Genomic DNA, 16,258 nt, shown 5'->3' with positions numbered 1-16,258 from the left:
TATATATATATCTTTGTATGTATATATGTATATATATTCCAGAAGTCAGAGGCAACAAGAGAACGTGAAATAATTCTTCTTGGAATAGTGAATGTATAAATAAAAGCGTGTAAATATTCGTTTTAAAACACTATTTTCGATAGCTTCGTGTTTCCCTGTCTCTACAAAGAATGATAGATAGATGGAGACAGACAGACAGACAGACAGACAGACATAAAGCCAGAAAACATTGTCAATCAACAAATGTAAAATGTCAAAATCATAAGACTGCAGATATCAACCTTATTCTTACCAACTGCGAAAGCATGTCTTCTCGATATTATCAGATAGCTAAATGTAGTGTTATACTGAGAGAGAGAGAGAGATTTCGTGCATAGCATTATTTAATTTGTGACTAGTTTTGAGATTCAATTTTGTTTGACCCTTGGAGTTCATATTCACAAGTAACAATCACATTGCATATTACATTTTCCTCGAGTGAAAATTGAGGGTAAGAGAGAGAGAGGGAGAAAAAGTGAAACATGTGACGTAAGAGATAGTTCTGGTCTTGGCTGATTGCCGGTTTCTCATTTGAAAATTCCGAAATTCTCCGTTTAATTACACTTAATCTTTTAGTACTAAACTATAAAGATATAATCTAAGTTAGAATATTCGCTATTCTTAAATCAGCAAACGCCCATATTAAAACGGCAATGTTTGAAATCTTATGGTGATATTGTATGAAAGCACGTTAAAGAATATTAGAACTGCCTTGACCTGCAAACTAGTACGGTAGCTAGCATCCAAATACCTTAATACACTCTAGTAATCGACGCAACATGTACACACAGAGATAGCACATGTACATTAGCTTATTTGTAATTAAGCACACTAGAGAAGCGTGTATACAGATATACACAGTAGTTCATGCATAGATATGTTTATACAAGCAGACTTATATACAGGCACATAAATGTGCATATAATTAGATACATACACATATACATAAGCGTGCAGGGTTACAAAATCATATCTATGCATTTATATTTATAGAGATGCATACATATACAGATTTTAGCTACTTATAATTCTGTGAGTGCATATCTTGATTTAAGTATCTACAGGCACATGAACAAATATATATTAAGAGGTTACACAGGTTCAAATACAAATATTCATGCTCATATAATCTATGCTTTCATTTAATGTGTATATTCGCATGCATATGTACACAGTCACATGTGCATACACACAAATACTCACATATAAACATGCCCCTAAATATATTCCAGGATACTTAAACACGCACACATGCATAGGTGTATTGGTACCGAGATGTGTAGACTACACATATAGTATTTCTAGCCGAGCTAACCGCAGGTATTATTATCAATGGTTGTACGTGATTAAGGGGAATAACACTGAAATTGAAGATTACGTAAAATTTGGGAAACGTCAAATATTATAAGGCCCTCAGTTCCTTAGGAATTAAACTGCACATCCATTGTGATGGTATTCGAGTGAAGTAGTTAACCTAGAACGTGCTTATGCATATAAATTTTATCTCTCAGCAAATGTTAAGAGTCTTTATTTCTATTCTATTTCAAGGGAGTTTTTTTTGGATTTCAAGGGAATTCGTTTTCTGTGAGTGTGTGTTGAGAGTTGTGCGGTGAAGTGTTAGCTATGAGTGTGATAATATTTTGACTATAAGCTTCGTTTTTATGTAAAAAAAAGAGTATGACTTCACTAACGTATTTTCATATCACATTGTATAGAATATTCTTGGTTTCCAGGTTCATGAACTATTTCCATAACACTGTGTAGTCCCTTGCAAGTAGTGTTCGGAAGTATGGCTTTCTTGTTCGGAAAGTATAGTTTTCTAATAAGAATTAGAAGGAAAGACTACATATGCTTTGGATGTTTGATTATTTTATACAGCCTATAGATGAACAATAATTTTTACTTATTAATATGTCGACTAGCTAAGAATTCGGGTTGTGTTCGTTGCAGTTGTTTGCCGGGGCGTAGGTACTCGCTTAGATCAGCTTAGAATAATTAACGGAAGCGAACAGTTGCGCTTAGTTTGCTGGAACAAAGGAGCTTCATTACTTTTCTCTTGACAATTTTCCAGTGTATGTCGTGCTTTGTTGAAAGCTTGTTTAAAGAATCTTTTGGCTCTGGGTGTCCTATATTTTGGTTATATGTGGGGTGCTGAGCGAGCATTTTCTCTCATATTTCTCATTTTCCGGTTGACCAGTTCTTAGTTGATCCTCATTATATATGTTCCTCTGCGTATAGACCCTCATCATTGAATATAGAAAAATTTGTAAACATCCGCTTGCTAGTTGAAAGTGATTAGTGTAATTGATATAATCGAATCTAAGGTGTTATTATTATTTTCATGCTCTTAACATTTTATGTAATTTAATGCTTCATTCGGTTTACAAATCCGATTGTGTTATAAAATCTAGAAAGTTATTTGTATCAAGATTGGTTACCATGATAAGAGAAAAGTTGTAACTATCATAAAATGTATTCAAAATATATTTTAAAGTCAACCATTTTTGTAAGAATGTGTGTAAATTTAAGACCATTTAAACATTATATCTTTCATATCTCTATAAGGAAACATAAATCCATTGGGTGACTGTGTATCTAAAAAGTTCTGTCACGTTGGGTCGCATTAACTTTCTGAGTTCGACACCTAGGGCAAGCATCTCCTAAATAGCCTGAGTCGACAAATGATTGTGCGTGTATTTAGTAAACAGAAACTAAGTGGAACCTCGTCGTACGTGCGTGTGTACATATATATAATCATGTGTGTGTGTCCATGTGTGTGTGAGAGAGAGGGAGAGAAAGAGAGAGCATGTGAGTGTGTGTTGTGTGTGTGTCTTTGGGTGTGATTTGTGTGTGTGCATATCATGGTGTTTATTCTCACACGGCTTCGCAACTGTTGTTCCTTTATACACCGAAAACGTAACTCCGGTAAAGTATACCCAAAGAATAAATATCAGATACAACAACAACTAGGATCGATTTGTTTGGCTAAACTCAAGGGAATGCTTCAGTATGGTACTCGATATACCAGTTTTAATAAAGGAGTAATGAATTACAGAATATAGTCTTACAAATTATTACACAGACAGGATGGCCGGGATAGGAATGCTTTTGATCGTAGCCCTGTTCCATCATGCATGTCCGGGTAGTTTGGGACAAAACAGTAATAAAACAATATTCTCTAAGGATTATATAAAAGAATATATACAGCGAAGTATTATTAGGAAGATAAATAGAAGTATAAATCATTCATGTGTTTAATTTTGCAGACACATAGTGAAATGAGATACAAAGACCTATAGAGATAGACAACTAGATACATTGGATATAGAAAGAAAAATAGAAACAAAAATAAGAAATGTAAATAGTTATGTAAGAAGGTATTAGACAAATGAATAAATTGAAGTGTGCAATATACAGATAGAAATTTAAGCATGTAGATAGGCGTGTAGAAAGTTAGCTAGATAGATAGGCAGATAGATAGATAATTAAATAGATAGTAAAATATAATATAGACTGATTGATGCGTAAGTGAATTCTTACATAATGCTTATTTAAATGCATAGACGAACGCATAACTACATAACATTCACTCAGAGTAATGCCAATATATTCGATATTTCTTTTCACTCACCTGAAGAAACATAGTAGCAGATTTGGGAATACGAGTTTTATTTATTTTACTAGCGAACCAATAGATAACAGAGAATTGTAGTAATTTTGTATTGAACGTGTCTGTAATAGCTGAATATTCTTGAAATCAAAAGGTAAAAGGAGTTATAGAATAGAAAAACTTATATGAGAGACTTCATAAATGTTATGATATTTTCAGTCAGCTGTATATTTATTTTATGACAAATATGAATAGATACTGAAACTTAATATTACTTCCAGTAAAAATACTTCACTTTTTGTAGACATGGTGTTGCATGTTATCATAAGAAAATTCTGTCATATGAAGTTGTCTGTTTAGTGTTTAAAGAAGCACTTAGATTATTTGGAATATTTGTATATTTTCTCTATTTGTATATTCATGCAGGTACAAGGGTTCTTTCGAAAGTAACGCGAAAGTGTACAATAGCTCTTTAATTGACATAGTTTGTTCAATTTGTTTACGGTGGTTAGTGTTACACGTCAGTTTGTTTATTCTTCTTCATTGCAATTAAGTAATGACTTATAAGCAGAAGCAACGTGCCAACATCCAGTTCTTGACAAAGGTGAGTTACAAAAGTGTCTGGCATCCACAGATGGCTACAGATTCTTTACGGAAATGACACCATATACAAAAATTATGTACACAGGTAAATGAAAGTATATAAAGAAGGGGGAACCAGCATTGAAAATAAACTATGTAGTGAGAATCAACTGTCCGTGTGACTACCCTGCCTCAAATCACAAGCGTTTGGACGAATTGATTCGCAAGAACAGACATGTTACATTGCCGAGTGTGTAGAAAGGGAACACCTCTGTATTTAACACTCGGTTTGAAAAAAAAATAGAAGAAGAACGGAATTCAGTTCTAATCAGTTGAAAGTGTTGTAAGGCAATGACGACAGTTTTCTTTTTCGTTTTCATCTGGTGACAAAAAAAGTAACTTTGTCGTTATGGTACGGGAACGAATGCTCTGACTATGGAATGAAGTCACACCTATTTCCTGTGACCTAAAATGTTCAAGAGATAGATTCCACATAGATAAATAACGATAACTATTTGATTCGTTGGGAATGACAATGAAGAAATTTTCCTTCTATTTTGTCGAATGTGGCTATGCCAAGAACAGCAATATGCACATTGGGACTCTCAAAAGGCTTTGAGAAGCTTTTAAGAGGAAGCGAACGAATAAAAGTTTGAATATTTAGCAACAAATCAAGGAATCGGAAATTTAGACTGGTCTGTACAGTGTGGATCTTCGCCGTGTAACTTTCACCTGTTTGGACAAGTGAAGGTTAGTCATGGGGTACAACATTTGATGACAAAGACCCGTTGAAAGGAACTGTTAACAAGCAGGAACAATAGAGCAAACGTAAACATTTTCAAAGGAGATTCGAATGTTGTGTCCAACAATCGGGCAAATGAGACTATGTTGAGTAGTATTTTTATAGAGATTCAGCTACTCTAAAACATTTACAACATGAACGATCTGTGTTATATCGCAATACTACACAGTGGCTGTGCGAGCTACGAAATCCTCGTCGCCACTTTATATCGCACGTTCGGATGACCTCTACTCAACTACCTCGATGTCTAGACTTCTCCTTATCTATCTACGTACTGGGCTAGCTTACTTCATCGTCTGGGGCGTCGCTACAACACTATGCGAGGCACTAAACATGCCATGTGAACTTTTGCATTACTTTCGGGGCAGCCGTAATGACAACATATAAGCAGAAACACTCGAATATCTTTATACTAACACTCGAATACAGAGACAAAAACAATAGCATAAAATAAGTATTCATGTATACAGAATAATCTTTTGATAAATAACGAGTAACGCTGGAGGAGATTCTATATGAGTCGATATTCTTCCAGCGAGAAGTGTCTCCAATCCGGTTGCTTTCAGTTTCTATTTGGAGCCATTTGAATAACTTTATTTCATTGGCCAGCTCTACAACATCTGGTAGTAAAGGCAACGATAAACCAGCAGCAGCAACTACAACAACAATGGCAGTATATAGAAAAGTGCGGAAGTCGACGGTGAGGCCAAAATTTATGATACCAGCGTCTCGGCTCCGGTATCTCATCAATAAGTAGCGACTATTATAACGTCAAAGAAAACAAAGACGACAAATGTAAAGTAAGAAGAGCAACAAGAACAATTAAAGCAACTAAAACAACATTGAAAATGGGGACGACAAAAATAACAAAATTTATATCAGAACTATCACAGCTACCAACAGTATCAACACAACTACCAAAACCATATATACATTCCATACATATATACATATGCGTATGTACAGAATTCCAGGTTCGTGTGTGTGTGTGTGTGTGTGTGTGTGTGTGTGTGTGTGTGTGTGTGTGTGTGTGTGTGTGTGTGTGTGTGTGTGTGTGTGATGCGCGCGTGTGTGTGTGTCCAGATATCTAAAATAAAGAGGAAGAAAGAAATGGAAATCAAAGGATATTATTGACAACTTTGAGTAAATCGAGAAAAAAATCTTAAATCAAAAGAGGCTGGATTACTACGGAACAAACGTTGCTAAGAATAATGAGAGATATAGATAAGTCAGAGAGGTTTAATGGGTATATTACGCTACATCAAGCGATTAATGCGAAAAGTATACAAGGCGACGAGCTGGCAGAATCTTTAGCAGGCGGGGCGATATGCTTAGCTTAATTTCGTCTGTCTAAAGACATACTGAGTTCAAATTCCGCCGAGGTTGACGTTGCCTTTCGTTCTTTTGGGGTCGATAAAATAAGTATCAGTCGAGTACTGGGGTCGATGTAATCGACTTCCCCTGCACCAAAATTACTGGCCTTGTGCTAAATTTTGAATTCAATATAAAAAATATACATAATCGCACATGACCAACTTAACTCTTAATAAAAGTCAATATATATTTGTGTTTTACTATTTGTTCCGAACGGTATATTACTGTTGTTATTTGCTTTTGATGTTAATCTTGTATTAAACAAATTTAAGTAAATATATAGAAAAATATAAAGAATAAAGTATTTCTTTATGTTATTGTTTTTTCCCACGTTGGGCCCTACACGAGCAAATCTTCAATCAAAAGCATCCAAAATCACGTATTTTGATGTTTCTTTTCCAAACTGTATTTCGGAATATATTAAGTAATATTTTTCATTTCCGAAAACTGGCAGGCTTTAAGATTGCAGATTTTAAGGAGACTTAACAAGTATTTTGAACAGGTTGAATGACCACGTAGAAATTTGTAAGTGCCTCGCCTTCCCATTATTCAAATTTTTGCATAATGCTCCATTAAATTTAGGGGGAAAAAAACTATGTATTCCTAAGAGAATTGCAATACCTCGTCAGTTACTTCATTCATTATGACTAAATGTAGCCAACAATAAGACATTACAATCAGTGACGTTATTTTATTAATTCAGTCTGGACGAACAGCCCATTGCTATGGCATGGTCTTTGAATGTTCTCTAAGACAGCTGAGATTCATGCTAATAACGACAACTGCAGAAAAGTTATTTACAAATGAAAGAATTATGGGGAATAATGTTCAAGAAGGAAAGCACTAGGTATAGTTATTAGTGCAGAGTATGATAAGTTGGATACGATATGGGTGATTGGAAAAGGCGAGTCAATTGATTCTAGAGTGCTTAAGTTGAAATGGAGCGAAATTAGCCAGTTACAAGAGGCAAATGTCATTATACAAAGAAAAAACTATAGAGAATAAAGAAGAATTATGGACCTGATGTTGAAGTGTTTTCAAATGTTTATGCCAATCAATCCGCTGTCTTTTAATACATTTGTGGGAGAAACGGAAAAAGCAATGTATATATGTTTTCAAGGATATTAGCGAAACAACAAAACAAGTAATGAAATCTGAATCTGAAACGGTTTTTACTGACAACTTAGCGCCGTATATTTCAGTACACATCATACACTTAATTGCATGTGAGTTGTGTGTGTGTGTGTAAGAGTGTGTGCGCGGGCTCGCGTATGTTTGTGTGTGCGTGTGTCTGCCTGTATATGATTGTATCTGATTGCGTTTGCGCGAGCAGTAACGTATGTGCTCATTTGTATGCGTGCACATGCGGTCCGTGAGGGTGTGAGATGTTTGCATGAATATATACAAGTATTATTTCCTTTGAACTTATATCTTTTTGAAAACCGATTTTCTCTTCATATACTTCGTTTTAGAACACTCCTGTTTTGAAAAACTGTTGAGTTTAGTAGAATGACATTTCATTAATGGAAATATGTTAATGTGTTGTTTTGTTAGCTTTCACAGCTGGGGGTTTATTTAGATATAAGTATTGATTACTTGGCTAGACGCCGTTTCTATCAAGAAATTCTATATAGAATAATCATACATGTCACTAATGTTTGTCGATAGATATGTGGTGTTTTGACAAATACTGTGTTACAACAGCTACTTGTTCTAGCTGTCTGCTTAGTCTACTTCAGCTTAAAGTTAATTCTTTTTACGCTAGCAGCTACTGAGTGCCATTATCAACGATAATGAAGGCAAGTTCGGGAAATTGGAAAACAGTTTTCTGCTGGTAAATATCACTGCTGATAATGAAGAACGCCTGGGTCTTCTAAAATATTAGTTTAAGTTGCTTTAAAAACTTACCATCATTCATTAGCTTCTAAATATACTTGTGACTGCAACATAATCGCTAATCGATCTTTTTGACTGTTGGTTCGATTCTAATTTCTTAAAATATCTTACTGCTTTAGATTACGTGTGAAAGAGAACACTTCCAGGAATTGAAACAAATTCCTCTTTGTAAACACAGTGCAAAGACTTTGAGTAATGCGCAAAGAAAGCATTATCCTTTTTAAGGCTCTTGCCTTTATTTATGACACCAAATATATTATCTCTAATAATATACCATAAACAAAGAAAAGTGAAAATCGTCTTTATGCAAGAAACTACGGTTGAGAATACTAAAAGCTGCTTAACGCTCGAAGGGATGATGAGGAAGTAAATATGTAATATTTTTGAATTATTCTTACAACAGTAGAAACGCTTGAACCTTCAGGAGATTCTGCAGTTGCTACACGTTGCTTGCTTCTGCTACTATAAATAGACTCTGCTCTCTTTCTCCCCCACTCTCTCTCTGTCTCTCTCTCTCTCTCTCTCTCTCTCTCTCTCTCTCTCTCTCTCTCTCTCTCTCTCTCTCTCTCTCTCTCTCTCTCTTGTGTCTGTCTGTGGAAGTCTATATAACTTAAAGTAAATTAATGTTTGCTTAAAGCATTTTTGCCTCGTGTTATTCGTACATCAACTTACTTCGAATTTACCTTCCGCAGGGTCTGTAATATAATTCCATGATTGCCATTATAAAGTCCTTTGAGAGAAGAAACTGAGAATTAATTAGATATCTTATTCTTGCAGAGTATAAGAGTCCATTAGGAATAATAAACAAACAAACCCGCAATACGAGATCAGGATTGCTTATTAGAGCATACGGGCATTGCTGAAAAAAGAAAACAAGACTTAGCTAGCAATTCATTACGACTAATTTGATAATATAAACTTTTGACTGAAGCAGTTGAAAATTTTACATTTATTGTTTTTCAGTGTTATGTTACATTTTCAAACAAACATGCTGCCATACATGGCAGTTACATACTAGAAGAACGCACATTCGAATTCATTTTCACAAACAAGTTTGGCCGGAAAAACAAAATCCTGCTTTGATTTAAACAAAATGTTTGAACTGAAACAACTGACCGTCTGCGTCAAAATCGATTGGTAGTTCATCACTGGAATCAAACAAAGTAGTGGTATGAGACACGTAAATTGAGAATATTAAATACCTTGCACTGACATATCTTGTGAACTCAGGTTTAGATATTGGTAACAGTCTAAACAGCTAAATTACATATCTTGGAGTAGTTAAACATTATAGTCCGCTTCTTGTTACTTTTAGCAGTATAGACTTGTATGAGTCAGGAGGAGTTACTTGATACTAGTAATGTCTTATTTCAGAATTCTATTTGCTTCTGAATGATGAAAGCGGACATCTGTTGAGTTAAACGAACTTGCTTGCGTATTGAGAGGTTTAAATCTTGGGGATACAGAAAACTCTAATTGGGGTCGATTTTAACGACACTTGAGAGTAAACGTCCAAGTAAGTCCTGTTGCGCGGCACAGAGTCTAATATCATTAACAACAATTCAAAAAATCAATATCAAGAATAAAGTCCGTGAGGCAATTAGATAGTATGAAGAAATATATTTGGTCATACGCAGCTGTTTTATTTTTTAAGTTTAGCTAATATTGTTTCTTTATTGATTTAACTGCAGCCTACCCTTGTAAATTTTAGTGGGCAATCTCAAGTTGCGCACAAATGATTCAGAAAAACGATTTTTAAGTATATCAGTGTTAAAGATTCTTTTTTGAGAATTTATACGAATGGTTTAATCAAAAAGACACAGTTTTGTAACGCATAAGGTAACAGGTCAAGTGCAGGAAAACAGAAACGCTTACCAGCTCTTTCGAGATTTTTACAATTTATCCAAGGAATATCAAAAGCTGTATATTTTGTGCAGCATGCCGCTGAACATACTTGTATACACGAAGTTCATCGGCGGGACCCATTATCACTGGTATCATCGGTTCGAGAGTTATCATATCCAATTCTAGATACAAGCCTTAATTACCACTGATTTTAAGATTTGTTTTCTATTCTATAGTTTGTTTACTAGGAGGAAAGTTTCCAATTATGAATAAGTCGCGAATAGCGTGGAGAGACAACGCTACAACTTCAACTGTGGCTGAACTATCGTGGTGATCGATCAGACTTAATATCATAGAAATTCAAAAGCGTCCCTACCACACTAGCATTAGAAGACTGGGGGATCATGTTCGGGTCCAGAATTTACCACATTTGATGGATATCGTTGAACGTGTTTCTGAATTGTTTTAAAATTTCAAACAAAAAAACTGTATTTCATATCCAGTCAGCTAATCAGGTTTATACTTCCGTTTCACCACATAAACATTCGTTTTAAGTGTTTGTCAAATATGCCAATATGCCATTCCTCAACTAGAAAGGATCTGTTGAGGAACATACTTTTAAAAAAGGCAAATAAGTCATCTCATAAAATAGAATCACCAACAAGCTCATATTCGTTTTCCTGCGTGTACATGTTGCGAGAATGTAAATATGGCTGTGTGCGAGATTTTGCGTATGCATACATATATATGTGTATGTGTGCGTATGAATACATATATGTATGTGTCTGTATGTATGTATATATGTATGTATATATATATATATATATATATATATATATATATATATATATATATATATATATATATGCATACATACATGCATGCATATATACATACATACATACATACATACATACATACATACATACATGCATACATGCAAACATACATACACTCATACATATAATATATTAGCAGTAAAACAGTTTGAGAAAATTGTAGCAATGTACAAGCAGGAGATTAATCATTAACCATGACGGTGCTAACTTATTTATTTGCTTTCAAGGAAAGCATCAATATCTGCAACTTGAAATTGGTATGACCCAATATATATGAGACACTATAATAGATACTATAATTAAATTCAATCGCATGATAATGAACAAATGCCACATTGCAAAAGCTCAAACAAGAAGCGCAATCAAGAGACACCTGCAAGAAAATTAATGGACTGCTTTTAGTGTTCATTAATCTGTATCTTATTTATCGACAATAGGTGTCGTCCCTAGTTATTGTATATATATATATACATACACACACACACACACACACATACATATATATATATATATACAAAGAGAGAGAGAGAGAGAGAGAGAGAGAGAGAGACATACATACGTACATATACATAGGTCATAAAAAGTCAAAGTCATGAGGTATAAGAGGTGAAAGTATTTATTTAACCATCATAGGACGACGACGGTTTTATATCTTTCATCATGTAATAATAATTTCAGTGTATAATAAATCATCTTACATGATTACACCAATATGCATGCAACACGTTGCATAGTACTCTTGTACATTTACAAATAATAAATAGAGATATAGAAGATTTGGTCTTGAGTTCAACAGAACATCATAGTTACATCAATGCCGCAACACTGCTGTGTACATACAAAATTATAAAATTATCCTGAATGTATAAACATACATACATATAGAAATATATATATATATATATATAACATATGGAACACAGATAATTCATAAATTTATATCGGTATTGGCAACAAAGAATAAATGTAATTATAAATACATTTGTATGTTATCAATTAAGATGCTCAAACTAATTTTTGGTTCTTAGCCAATATCAACGTAAATAAAAGACAGGAAAGGATTAGTAGAAAATTATATAAAATTTGAAGTATTTTGAGTGTTTAAAAGTAAATATAAATGATAAAACAAACTATAATATATAGATTGGTCGAGTAAGATCACGTGGTTTCGTCGTTTGTTGTTGGTATACGGGTAACAGTTAGTTGGAAAATACTGCATGGCGACCATGACAACAAGCAAGAGGAGATCAGGAAATAGACTAGAAGTTGGTCAGTTTGTTGGGTAAGAATTAGAAAGGGGTGGCATTTTCAAGTATTTAGTTCTATATGTGGGTGTGTAGATACGCTCATATAGTTTTGTGTGCATATGTATATTGATGTGTACATGTGCGTGCACGCGCAGTTCTGCACACACACACACATACACACGCTTGAACGAAAACGAACGCGCGCACGCGCACGCACATACACACTCATACGTACACATGCACACACATACAGGCATACACACATACATGCGTATTCATTCATATGTCCGTATGTATATTCGCATGGATGTACGTATTTATACCAGTGTGCTCGCACACATGCATGCGCATGCACAAGTGCATTCACACGCGCGCATTCGCAAGGATACACGCGCCAAACAAGCGTCAGGGCTGGTAAGCGATGAGAATTGGTACGTGTTGGGGGTTGGTAGGCGTTGGGGTTGGTAAACGTTGGGGATTGGTAAATGGTGATCCTGCTCATGGAGTTGGTTTGTAGCGGTGAGTTAGAGCAGGTGGTGCAAAGTAGCAGGTGGTGCAAAGTAGCAGGTGGTGCAAAGTAGCAGGTGGTGCAAAGTAGCAGGTGGTGCAAAGTAGCAGCTGGTGTTAAGGTGATATATCCGGATTGTCGGCAGTCAGATGCCTGAAAGTTGCCAGACGGGCATATCTCCATATACAATGACATAAATACAAATGCAAAGGAGCTTGCCATCCGCCTTAATATAGAGGATTACGTGGACTGCTTCCAATCCTCCTATATTATACTTAAGTACCATATGCGTAACTTCCACTCCAATCCCAAAGGCAGGCTGATCAACCCCTCTAAAACTGAGATAGGTATTATTAGAAAACGTATTCTCGATACTATCAACTCCAATATCAGAAAAGCTACATGGTGGATTCAATGAAACTCCAGCGCAGCTGTGGTCGACTGGTTCCGTTCTATCGAGAATAAATCCACATGTAGATTCACCCAGTTTGATATTTTTTACCGGAAAGCCCTGGGATAGATACTGCTGCGTATATTGAGGATCTGGATAAAGTTATTAACCCTTAGATCAACAGTGTATGCAATGGAAGGTCTTATGTCTTTCACAAAGATTCTGCACCCTCACACCAGGCTTAAATGACACAAGAATGGATGGCCGACAATTACACAGCAGTATCTATCCCAAGGCTTTCCGGTAAAAAGTGAGGAGGCCTTACAAGTCTTTCATTGCTAACAACACTCAAAGCCATTGCACTGGTAGGAAATTTTGAGTGCATTTTTTTTTTGGAATCTTAGAAGGGTCTGTCATTTCTTTTGTTAGTTTTCTGTTTCTGATCAAAGTTTCTCTCATCCGAGAAAAAACAAATCGCACCATCTAATGGATTTTTAAGTTCGTTCTAAATCTCTGGTATCTGATTAATCGGTTTTCTTTTGCATTTGCTGACATGAATTGACCTCTCCTCATCACGTAAAATTTGTATCTGATGTAATCAAGCACAACATTGCTCATTGCTTTATTTTTTTTTTCTGACACACGAAATTTTTTGCAATTGACCTCCTTGAATTTCCTGGAATTTCTTCAATGTTTTGCTTAACTTCCTGAATAAATTCAGGTGTCCTGATAGAATCAGAGCGTTTGAAATGTTTTGTACGCTTTGATACAGATAATACGCTTCCAGTTTCTTTCTCTATCTGATACCGAATCTTGTTGCCGGAAGATCTTTCAACTTTCAGGAAATGAGAAATTTCTATATCACCATGCTTAGATTTCAAAGCCATTATCACAGCAAGCTCTTTCCTTTCGTTAGTAAGCATGGAGCCTGTCATTGTTATTTTCTAAAATAGAAGTTCCGTAAAAGTTAGTCAAATAAAATAATGGCTAAAAAAACGTGTCCTCAAATACCGTCCGCACGATGTGTGTGTGTGTGTGTGTGTGTGTGTGTGTGTGTGTGTCTGTGTGTCTGTGTGTGTCTGTGTCTGTGTATGTGTGTCTATTTATATATATATATATATATATATATATATATATATACATACGCAGGCACACAGCAGTATATAAATACATACATACATACATATACACATACATATAGCAATATGGTTATATAAAATATTAATCCTACATGGATCTGCAGTCGCATGCCCTTAGGACAACTCTGATAAACTAAACGACACTAAAGACCAGGCAGTAAAATGTGACTTATTACACTACTGAGAACCTCTATTTGGATACAAATTGCACTAAAAGTATTTTTGAAATACGAAAAATTTTTAGTAGTAGATGATCACTCTCTCTTTCTTTCTCACTCTCTCTCTCTCTCTCTCTCTCTCTCTCTCTCTCTCTCTCCCTATATATATATATATATACATTTATAAAACTGATTTGTGTAAACATATATTCATATTTTCTGACCAAAACCGTTAAATGAAAATATTTGCTTTGAGCAACATTAGTTTTATATTTTTCTTTTCTTTTCTTACACTTATTGACACAAAATGAAAATATTTATTTGCTAATTTAACAAATAAAACTTGATTCATATGTACATAAAGGCAGTACGCTAGCATGGTCGCAGTAAAATGACTAAAACAAGTAAAATAATAAAAGAATAAAACATATATATAGATATCTTTTCAACTTTTTCTTATTGTTTTACACTCACAAAAACACACACACACACATACAAGCATACACACGCACACATATATGCATACACACACACACATATATAATGTAAATCTAGTGTGTTTTCAACATTTTCTTGTTGTTTTACACATACACAAACGCACACACACATACATACATACATACATACATACATACATACATATTTACAAATATGCATACATACACACACACAAACACACACACACAAACATACATGAATTAATTGCAGCTTTGGTGAGTAGATAGAAACTCTGGTTAAACCAGAGGTCTATCTCTGCATGAAGAATCCCAAAACAGCTAAACTAGACTCGACCATATGTATTATAATTATGCAAAGAGTGTCTGCACTAAGAGTGACGTAACCCAGGATACAGCTACTTTTAATAAATATTATGCGTAAAGATCGAAGCTAATTAAATCATTTGCATAATCTTTTCATTTGTTGTCATCTCATATATTGAAATAACGTACTGACACTTTCGGTGTCTCAGGACGAATTTTGAACAATTTCACATAGGTTGCTTTTAGCAGATCTAGGCTGCTTCTCTTTGTACGATGAATACGAGGTGACATTCTCCATGTCACTAATCTATCGAAATTATACAGCTATACAATGTTTCTCTATGTAACCCGGTGGCTTCCTTCAAAGAGGCCGTCGTACAAGCGAATAATATTTGCATTTTTACTACACACACTCTGTATTAGCATCTTACTTATTTTGTGTGTGGGTGCGTATTTGTGTGCGTGTGTGTGTCTGTCTGTGTGTTTGTGTGTGTATGCTTGTGTGTGTGTTTCTGTGTATGTTTGTGTGTGCATGTGAAAAAACGATTATGAATGCACTTTTGATAATTTTCCATTTAATAATCAAGTGGTTTTAAACACCTAGTGATCTATAAACATCAAATTATATTAGAATGGGAAAATTATCAACAAAGACATTCCTATTTATTTTCCAAGTAACTAATAGTGTACCAAGGATTCTATTTGGTACACAATTAGATTTATATGTAATTAGTTATATATGTAATTCAAATTGTATTACGGAAAAATTTGGATAAGTACTGTTTTCACTTTGCTAAAGATTTTCTACTATTTGAAAATAATATGTATTCTTGTTTTTATACTATTCATTTGGTTCTTTATAGATTATTTTTAATAGATAACTTAGTTAACACTAAATTATTTAGAAGTTATAGTTTCATTTCAACATAACATTAGAACTTTGATTTGAATAGTGTTGATATATTTTCGATTATTTTTTATTAATAATATTTGATTAATTATTAATCTTTATAGTTTATAATATCGTTAAAGTTTTTTTAAATCAAAACTTTGTATATATATATATA

This window comes from Octopus bimaculoides, chromosome 2, assembly GCF_001194135.2.
Source record: "Octopus bimaculoides isolate UCB-OBI-ISO-001 chromosome 2, ASM119413v2, whole genome shotgun sequence".
NCBI classification, from domain to species: Eukaryota; Metazoa; Mollusca; class Cephalopoda; order Octopoda; family Octopodidae; genus Octopus; species Octopus bimaculoides.
This window is presented reverse-complemented; position numbering follows the sequence as displayed.